At 46.1% G+C, this 10,028-nt stretch overlaps 1 long non-coding RNA gene across 1 annotated transcript; it reads left to right on the forward strand.

Moving 5' to 3' along the window:
• The first annotated feature begins 5,852 nt into the window (after nucleotides 1-5,852).
• Nucleotides 5,853-8,715, forward strand: LOC149344250 (uncharacterized). Its single transcript, XR_016282761.1, has 3 exons — nucleotides 5,853-6,275; nucleotides 6,343-6,431; nucleotides 8,341-8,715. It is a non-coding gene; the product is annotated as an uncharacterized LOC149344250 (long non-coding RNA).
• The last annotated feature ends 1,313 nt before the right edge of the window (nucleotides 8,716-10,028 follow it).

Raw genomic sequence — 10,028 nt, forward strand, 5'->3', positions numbered from 1 at the left:
ATGCATGCAAGGATGACGGGCAATGATTAAATTTTTTTGTTAATATCGCCTTCAATTTACTTCTTACGGCATCTGTACAGTATTGCAGAAGCATTGTTTGTTTTGTAAGAGCATCGACCGCCGGCAGCGCACCAGTGGAGATTTCGGTGAAAAATAATAAATCGCAAGCCGATAAGCCAGCGGTCCTTTCTTGTTCACGCCAGAGCGGAAAGGGAAATCGCGCGTTATCACCGGACTGCTTTTTCGAAGCCGCTGACGGCTGAAAACCTGTATCTAAGTTCAATGCCAATGACGAAAAAAGAGCGCGTGCTGCTCACGGAGGCAGTGACTATGCGCTCCTCTGGAGCGCCTGCCTGCCGCAGTCGCAGCTAGCCTTGGCGTCGTCGGTTGTCATCATTTCGTCAATCTCTTACGTAGTACCATGGGCGGTATTTCCGGCGCACTCTGAGAGTTCAGTTCCGGAATCGGATCCCAAAAGGCTGAAAATTCCACCACGAATATCTCATTATCCTTTGCGCATAGGGACATGCTGCATATTGTATTAGCTTCGAGTCTTTACAGTCTTCAATATTGCGATTGCAATATGCAGCGTAAAATGAGGATTTAAAAACACAATTAACAAAATTTGGCTTATTAATTAAATAAATTTGATCGCTATGTCCTTATCTTGTGTCCGCCGAGCCGAATATACATTCCGTGAATACAGCATTCACGATACTATAAGCGCCTTGTTTTTAAAAATCTGTAATCGGTCAAAAGAAAACACCCTGTATATGCAAATAAACTTTTTAAAGTGTCCTTCAGCGCCCTCCGGCTTCCTATATACCACGTTGACAACGTCCTCGTCCCTTCTCTGCTACCTGAGTCCCAACTATGCAAAATGCAAGCGCTCCTGTGTGTTGAGCGATGTCAGTGCAAGTTAAGGAACCCCAGGTGGCCTAAGTTTATCCAGAGCTCTTCACTGCAGCGTCCCCATAGCATATGTCTCGTTGGGATGTTAAACCCGACAATTAACAATCCGAGTTAGTGTCAGTGCAGGAAAATCATCCGAACAGAGTCTCGTCATAACGGATTAATATTTTTGGGTTCCCAGCAAAACTTGAATCACTTTCCGACTTTGTTGATGCTCGTACAACAGCGAAACATGTGTTGATTGCTCAGGATGTTGCATTTAAATGTTTTTCCGTCACTCGATTCAAACTCGACCCGTATAGTTCGAATTAACTCTGCTATCTCTGTTTTGAAGGAAATGGCACTGTAGCCTAGTCTGTGGGATTCGCGCCTAAATAAACGACGACGCTCTGTTTATTTTCAAAAGTGCCTGGTGTGGCTACACCTGTTTTTATTTTTTTGTCTTGTCTAAAGAGCTCCGTTCGAAGTGAAAGCTTTTTTCGTTAGAACAAGATGAACTGTCAATGGAGGCCAATTTGTCAGTCCTTGATGTCCCTTAAATTAAATATTTTAGAATCAGTGAAGCACGTGGCACACGCTTGGCATCTCCGAGACCATAAGCGGAGGAAAATGGCACTGTTCTTTAGTAAAAGCCATGCATGTGGGACAGAACTCTTCCTTCGTGGGCGGCTAGGCCACATTGGATTGCCGGAAGTTATCTGTGGTATACGGCGTGGTTAGGCTGGCCTTGGTGGCTACCATGGCGTGAGCACTCCTTCGCAGCATCTCAGTTTCCGTGTTCATCCCGGAACGCTTGCTGTGACCCTTGCCGTGACTGGTGGCGGCCTATTTATTAAGACGTGTTTTTTGGCCCATGAGTGGCGTTCGAGGAAGTTGTAGACGGATGTTGTAGACGGATGGTGGTAGGCGGAAGCTTATGGACGGAAATTATCCGTACGAACTGTCAATCATAAGTATATGGTGATTGGTTTTGTTTGGTTTTGTGGGGTTTAACGTCCCAAAGCGACTAAGGCTATGAGAGACGCCGTAGTGAAGGGCTCCGGAAATTTCGACCACCTGGGGTTCTTTAACGTGCACTGACATCGCACAGCACACGGGCCTCTAGAATTTCTCCTCCAAAGAAATTCTAGCCGCCGCGGCCGGGATCGAACCCCCGTCTTTTGGGCCAGCAGCCGAGCACCATAGCCGCTGAGCCACCGCGGCGGCATAAGTATATGGTGAATAAAGTAAAATGTAAAAGCTCATTAAGCAGCAGTTGGTAAACTACGTATATGTAATGAAGTAAACAATAACAATTAAAAATAAAATAAAGATAAATAATGCACACAAACGTAATAAAACAAAACAAATATGCAGAAAGAAAGAGAGGGCACGAAAAAGATTTCGCATTTCCGCTCTTAAGCAGACATATGCAATACTGTAATTTTTTGTTTTCACTTTCCGACTCCAATCCCCTTCAATCAGAGCAGGGGTGAGGGTGTCAGCTAAAATTGCGACGCCGGGGTGAACAGTCTCGAAATACTTTTCTAATCTTAATGGAGACACTAAATTTAAGCTCACGAAAACGAAAATGGCATTTCTCAACCTTCTCTCTAGCTTTCAGGAATAAAGTTTAGCACCAGCATCAACAATACAAATGTCAGCAAATTTATCTTTGACGAGAAACTGGCAAGTTAGGTCCATTTAAAAAAAAAAAAATATGTGGACCTGGTCAAAACGTCCGCCTACAACCCGGCACTGTTGATTCAGATCTGCACGCAGAGCGTTGTTTTTTAAACGTTGGGACTAGTGAGTTGAAACAGCCTGTATAATCGCATCTCAGCATTATATCTCAATGTCGTGCTCCTGCTAAAAAAAATGACGAAGTTGCTCCAAATCGAAATTTCCCCTGCTCCAAAGCCTGCTCCAAAATGTTCTCGGCGATTGTGACCACAGACGATAGCACACACTAATCATATTTTTCTTTCCTTAGGCAAACAAAAGTGTAGAAACAAAATCAAATCAATAATGTGCTTAATTGGGAAGATACGAGCCGTTTTTGAGCCGGACTACAAGGTTGTAAAAGTAGGCGGCGCGTTTTATCAGGCAATGGCTCTCGCCCTCATGTTTCCTCACACGTACCTTGGTGCTTCAATGCCAAGAAAAAAAAAAAATCTATTCGCACGTGTCCACTCCCCCGCAGTGCTCACGAACACTTGGTTTCGGGCAGGCAAATTTTTCAACATGAAATTATCTGACTGTGGCTGATAGGAGTTTCTTTTTTGCTATCCTTTGTTCTTTGTGTCCCTAGTTGACTTCCGAATGAAATCAATGATTAGGACTGGTGGTTTATTATTTCTTCGTTGAGACCTAACACGAGACAAGACAGTTTGCTTAGCCAGAAGTGAAACTTTCTGTTTTCAAGCAATGTCATTTAATTAGTCCACAAGTGATTCTTCTTTTTCAGAATTAAGGCATTGTACTTCAGCCGCCGCGACGGTTCAGTGATTATGGCGTTCAGCTACTGACCTGAAAGACGCGGGTTGGATCCCAATTGCGGGGGTCGAATTTCGATAGAGGCAAAATCCTAAAGGCCGGCCCGTGTACTGTGCGATGTCAGTGCACGTTAAAGAACCCCAGGTGGTCGAAATTTCCGGAGCCCTTCACTACGGCGTTCCTGATAGCCTTAGTCACTCTGGGACGTGTAATTACACCCCAATAAACCAAACCTAAAGCAGGCATTGTACTTCAGGGTTACGATTTCTGGTATTGTATCACAGATCGTTAACCGCGGCGTAGATAGGCTAGCTATGATTTGACCAACTTTAGCTGAGGTTGTCTTAATTTGACAGTCGCGTTTCCTATGTTTACAGGCCGTGCACAATTCTCATTCCTGGGAAATTTTGTCATGTCACAGCGTTAACCGAACAGTTCATAGGCAACGAAAAGTTCATACCACTCTCAGGCGGAAGGTACTTAGCGTTTTTACTCTTGTTGCTATTTCCGCCAGAAAGCAAATGACAAGTGAATTCTCATCGACTTTTGCGGCTGACAGTCTTTCCATAAACACGTACCGCTTTCAGCAAGAGTACTGCATCCACATAACGGGGACGTAACTTCGAGTCGGATTCCGGAATAGCGCAGCATGAAGCCGTACATAGAAACCATTTTAGAAAGGTCATAATTTCATCGTGAAGATAAAATCGATAAGGACTCGAGAATAATTAAGTTCAGATTTTTTGACAGTCAGCAAGCTGCTTTGGCTACCGAGGAGCCAGGCTAGAGCTTGAAGATCGAAATATTTTCTGATGCGGCACCTTCAAAATAGTCATAAAATCTTTAATGCTGACGTATCGAGCCCTCGATTGAAACTTTCAGTGCCCAGCCCAACACAAATTTAGGTGCCTGAGAAGCATATATTTATTGTGGCATGATAACGGGGACAAAACCGATAAATACAATGCATCGTCTTCATCATCCTCAGCGTTACTACGCCCACTGCAGGGCAAAGGCCTTTCCCATGTCTCTCCAATTAGCTCTCTCCTACGCCAGTTGCAAACATCGTATCCCCGCAAGCTTCTTAACCTCATCCGCCCACCTAACTTTCTAAAGTGCATAAAAACTATGCAGAAAGCTAAAAAACCATAAAACGCACAATTAGTAGCAATGGACTTAGTAAAGTTTAAACTGAACATATTATGGTCAGAGCTGTGCCCCGGCATTTTGTAGAGCATTCCACAGTGCATAAGGAGCAGAACAGACCTTGAACGCTCGTTGTCCAGCGATTAACGTCACCTTAAAATGAGGCAGGCAAAGCCTAGACATAGCCTTGCCGTTGTAAAAGGGATAAGAATGACGCAAGAGTTGTGAAGATCTACCAATGTGCATGCTCAAGAACCTATGTTTCCGGTTACTTTTAACAACCGAAGATGATTCACTCGAAGTGCTCGGCAATTTGCGTGTAGTATGCATGGTAGCAACCTTCAGGAGAGGACTCAGGCAAATGAATTGGGTCTTGTGCAACAGGCAGCGTGATCAAAACCGACGTGGCCCGCAGTTCCGCGGCCATGGGACAGAGACGAGGTTGTGCGCTTCGCAGAGGACAAGAAAATCGGAGGACAGCAATGGTTTCATGTACCATGCCCCGTCGTCGCCGTCTGGTGCGACTGCGGGAGGCGCGACGAGTGTGACGCGTTCCAGCTCCAAGACAGGTCGCCATGTGTGCAGGTGTATGTAGTCGGTGGCCGGAAAGACACGGGCCAAGAGGAGAGTCAGGTGTTCCCACTCACTCGGCATTATACCGATCGACGTGACACAGAGCCGGCGCAGCCGCGGAGCGTGCCTCGGTCCTCGTCTGACGAAGGACCAATCCAAGGGAACGACGCTGCTCTCCAGTTTCAGGCTTTGTACCTGCTCTGTCACCTGTAATGCGCAACGCCAGAGTTTTGAGGTAGGTATTCTAGCAAATATTCGAGCAAATTTTCTTCAAGTTCACAACAACGCGGCTGAAGGCGCGTTGTCCCTTTCTACACTGCAAACTCAAATAAGCCCAAATAGGAGTATAAATAGCTTGTGTCCGCTTTTAAACTCCTTATTGAAAATTGCGCAATCGACTTTAAGTAGTAAAAATGAGGAAATCCTCATTTTTTACCGCTGTCGCGAAATGGAGGAGTAAAATAATTATTCACATGATTTTACTACTTTTCCAAGCAGGAGTATATCGGCTTCAATACTCCTTCAGACCCTTTATGCACTCCTTAGTGTCTGCCCGCACGCCTAGTGGCAGCTGCCGGTTCGCTGCACTTGCAGGTGACGACGCCTGCTCGCTCGTCGGTGCCTGCTCGCTTCTGCTTTTTCTGCTTCAAGCCCGTTTGTCATGTTACAAGACACCGGATCGTCGCAGCCTTGCGCAGCAGTGTGCTCTGCACAGACAATGCCTGTGAAGTCTGCAGTGCGTTCGGAGGACGCTTGGTGTTGCATCGCCTACGACGCAGTCCGCGAGAGGCTTAGCCAGCTTAGCTCAGTCGAACCAACATGGCGGTGTGTGACGCGTCGACCTGCCCGCAGCCGCCAGCATGGTGCCGCCAGCTTGCCGCCCGCTCCTTTTCGCGCGCTTGTCGGGACATAAGAGACTGGACATCATCGACCTTAGCAGCAAGATGCTGCAATGAACGTCTCACTCAAGCCAGCAATATGTGCAGAAGCAGCGGCTGGTCGTTCATTGTCTACGCAGCGTACAAGTGATGGCTGCTGCCGTTTCGCCGCGCCGACATGGCGGTGTGTGTGTGTGACGCATCAGTTTTCTCGACACCGACGGCCCCTCGTTCTTTCGCTGTATTACAGCAAGAATACAAAAGACCGGATTATCATCGTCGTGTATAGCGGTAAGCAGTATTAAACTCTCCTTTGATGCCACATACGCGCATGCACTTAACGCCGCTCCCTTTTCAGTGTGCGAAGGCTTGCTGTGAACCCCGGGTGCACGGAGACGAAAGGCTTCATCGTCGTCCGGAGGCGCCAGCTCACACAGAGGTCATTAAGTAAGCATCTTGAAATTTGTTGTTGCATGCGGCTGAAAAAGAGTGTGGCACTGCAGTCGTGGCTGTTTACGTTAATATGTACGACTGGAAGTAGGGTCAATTCTTCTAGGGACCAAATTTTCTCTATGCGTTCACGCCCCATGAATATGGAACAGCTGTACAGGCAATGAGCAGGTGAAAATGCACAGCCTTGGGGTCCGGAAATTTTTGTCACGTTATTACGAACAGTGCTGAGAACAAAACATTGCCTGCCCTAATGTGTTGCTTCCTTTCCTGTGTTTTAAGAGGGCCTTGTTATGCAAAGAATGCAAGCGATTTTTTTCTTTTCAGTCATAGCACAGGACATGGCGAAGCCTTAGCGCTCAAGCAGATTGCCTAAATTGTTACATTTTCCGAGTTGGTGGCGTCTTACCGTAGCAGCGATTGTCGGCAGCGGACATGAGGTGGCAACCATACTGAGCGTTGCCTTTCTGGATCGTTAGGCGTCTAGTTCCAAAAGGTGGTATCTCGTAAGCTCTTCGCATTTGAAAAATGTGAAAAGAAGTTTCCTCTTCGCGTGCAGTTTCCGAACACATTCCATTATGTGAAACTCGTGGAGGCAAGCGTTCCGGTTCGGACTGCTGATCTCGGGAAGGTAGCGAAAGAAAAAAAAATAAAGCATACGCTAGAATACAAGATCCCCTGCTCGAGCTGGACATAGTACATTGGCGAAACCAAGCACTTCCCCGAAAAATTGAAGCAGCACAAAGCGGATGTCAAACAAATGAAGGAACGAAGCGCGGGTTGACAAGACTGACTTCAAGTGAACTCTTGTGCTGGACACTGAGCCGCACCCGCGCAGGACGCTCTTACTTGAGTCACGGCGCATTCAGCAGACGCAAGGAAATCTTATACTCTCCCTAGAAACCCTATCCCCCTCTTGCATCAACTGTCTACGAGCAGTGACCCGGCGGATGACTAATCGAAGGCTTAAAAAACGCGTTGTGACTCGCTCGCAGTCACACCTGGTAAGAACCAAGAAGGTTCCGTCGTGTTTTTTTTTTCGCTTTTTTTTGGTTGGCGTTCTTTCCTACTTAAATTCCTTTCCCAGCCATATAGACCTGTGTAGAATGTTTTCTTTTGAATCCTGGCAATGAATGTGAGGGCAAAGCATAACAGACGACAGGTGGCGGCGAAGGGTGGGTCTGGTGGTAGCTATTACTAACAGTGCCTGCTACGTTAGTCACCCTTGCCCTGCCTTTGACCTGTACCAAGCTTTGCGCTTTGTATCAAGCGGCCGTGCCTGTACACAGAATGACGACGCCCTCAAAATGCACGGCTGCGGGTTCTCCCATGAAGGAAATAGCGCTTTGCATACACGCAGTGGAAGCTCACATGCAGTCTTTTGTTTGCATGTTCTGATTTCAATAATTGGTCCTGATATGGTGCCTGGAACGTGTGGGGAACCTTCTGACAAGTGAAAAAGAAAATTATATCGCAATGCTTCTTGCAGTGCCGGAACGCAGACAAAGGCAGCGCGAATGCGCAAGTGCCTGAGTAAGACCATTTTATATTTTTAGTTTTATTCTTTACGGGAAAAATGTTCCCCATCGACGCTGCTTCCCATTCGCCGTATTGCCTTAACGTTTACGAAAGCGGCTCTCTGGAATTTTTGATTCCCTGAAAAACGCGTTTAGCCGCTGTCATGCGACAGGGTACAGATATGTATTATAGCTAGTTGATTACCTACTATGTTCTACTAGCTAATCTTTTGTCACGAGAAACGTTTAAACTTCAACAACACCTACTTTATTGAAAAGTGCACTCTGAACTGCTTTGGGAACTTGACTTCTACACTTGAAGCACATCATACTTCAAGCTTAGAGGTGTAATTCCTCTGATGCACTTTTTTTTCTAATCTTTCTTTCAGAAGGAGCCTCCTTTGACGTCGTGCCTTTTAACCAGCGATAGCATGACATGCCCGTATGTTGACAGCAAAGCATTTCAAGGTTCCCTCCTTGCTTTCAAGTGTGGCATCTCTATTTTTATTCCTTGGGATATTTCAACTCTGCACCCAAAGACAGCGCGGGTTAAGGCACTCTTCTTCTTTTCTACAGGGGCCAAGACATTGGTTCTCTGTAACCATCGAAAGCAAGCTGCCGAACACTTGGTTCAAATGTTTTGTACACAATAAAATATTGTTTGAAATAAATCACTGCAATTTCATCGACGCATTTTTCCTGGGAAGGCTTTAAAATGAGCCTTCCATAGGAATACTTCATTTCAAATGGGCTTCCTCATCAAGTGAAATAATAAACTTGTCTGGGCATCATGAATGTTACCTTATAGTAAGGGAAATTGCTAAAAAAAATTCCTGTCAAAACTACTTAACAGGAACAGGCACGTACTCCTGAAATGTACTATAAAAGTAGCTACAAAGGAGTATATAATACTTCTGTTAATTGTAATGCTAACTCCTTTGTGATCGCAAATTTACTCCTAAATAAACTCCCGTCTAGAGAGTGGTAACACTTCACTCCTTCCAGCACTCCGAAAGTACCCCTTCAAACAGAGGAGTAGACGATATACTCCTATTCTAAGGAGTATCAAAACCCCTTTTCGGGAGTGCGCTACGCGATGAGCCATTTACTCCTTTTTGGGAGCTTTCGGGTTGGAGTGTACATTCAACCCTTTGTAAAGCACCGCTCCGGCGGCCTGGGTCGACATGCTCAGCATTCGAAAAAAAAAACGGCAACTTCTTTTGCTACCACACACAGCTTACAACGATCGCTTCCATTACTTAGCTCAAACGGCGACAGTGTCGCTGCGAGTGGCGAAGTATTTTAATGCGAAAGCCGCCTGACTGCCCCCACTGCAGGGCAAAGGCCTCTCTCATGCCTCTCCTGTCCTTAACCCTGTCCTTTGTCTGCTGCGACCACCGTATCCCAGAAAACTTCTTAATCTCATCCACCCACTCAACTTTCTGCCGCCCCCTGCTACGCTTGCCTTCTCGTGGAATATATGAGGATCCATAACGCACAAAATTACCTTTAAGGACTAGTGTATACCTTGCCTTCGCGTAACCTGCGCTGCCCAGGCTCTTTTCTTCCGCTAGATTTCTACTAGGATGGCATTAGCTCATGTTAGTTCCCACCCCCACTCTGCCCGCTTCCGGCTGCTACCGTTATACCTACCATTTTTTTTCACAGCTATCAGCGTTGTCCTTAACTTTAGCTAAGCCCTTTTCTGTATCCTCCACGTTACTGCCCCATGGGTTAGTAAGATAGAGCTGCTGTATATTTTCCTCTCGTTGAATGCTCGCAAACTGGCATTCATGATCTCAGATAACCTGCTATATGCGCTCAACCTCATAATTACTCTTGAAGTTGTTTCCCTCTCATGATCCGGATCAGCGGTCACTACCTGCCCCAAGTAAACGTATTCCGGGACCACTTCCCACACCTCGCTACCATTTCAACTGTTGTTCACAATTGTCCTTTTGCATAGTGCGAAAGCACTACTGCAATCATAAACCTAGAAAACGCCACGGTGTAGTTAAGCCTGTGAAGTTTGTCACGTGGTCCTGGAAAATGGCGGGAAAGGAACGAAACTGAATGT

The sequence above is a fragment of the Amblyomma mixtum genome, chromosome 5 (genome assembly GCF_055824585.1).
Source record: "Amblyomma mixtum isolate Tamu chromosome 5, ASM5582458v1, whole genome shotgun sequence".
NCBI lineage: Eukaryota > Metazoa > Arthropoda > Arachnida > Ixodida > Ixodidae > Amblyomma > Amblyomma mixtum.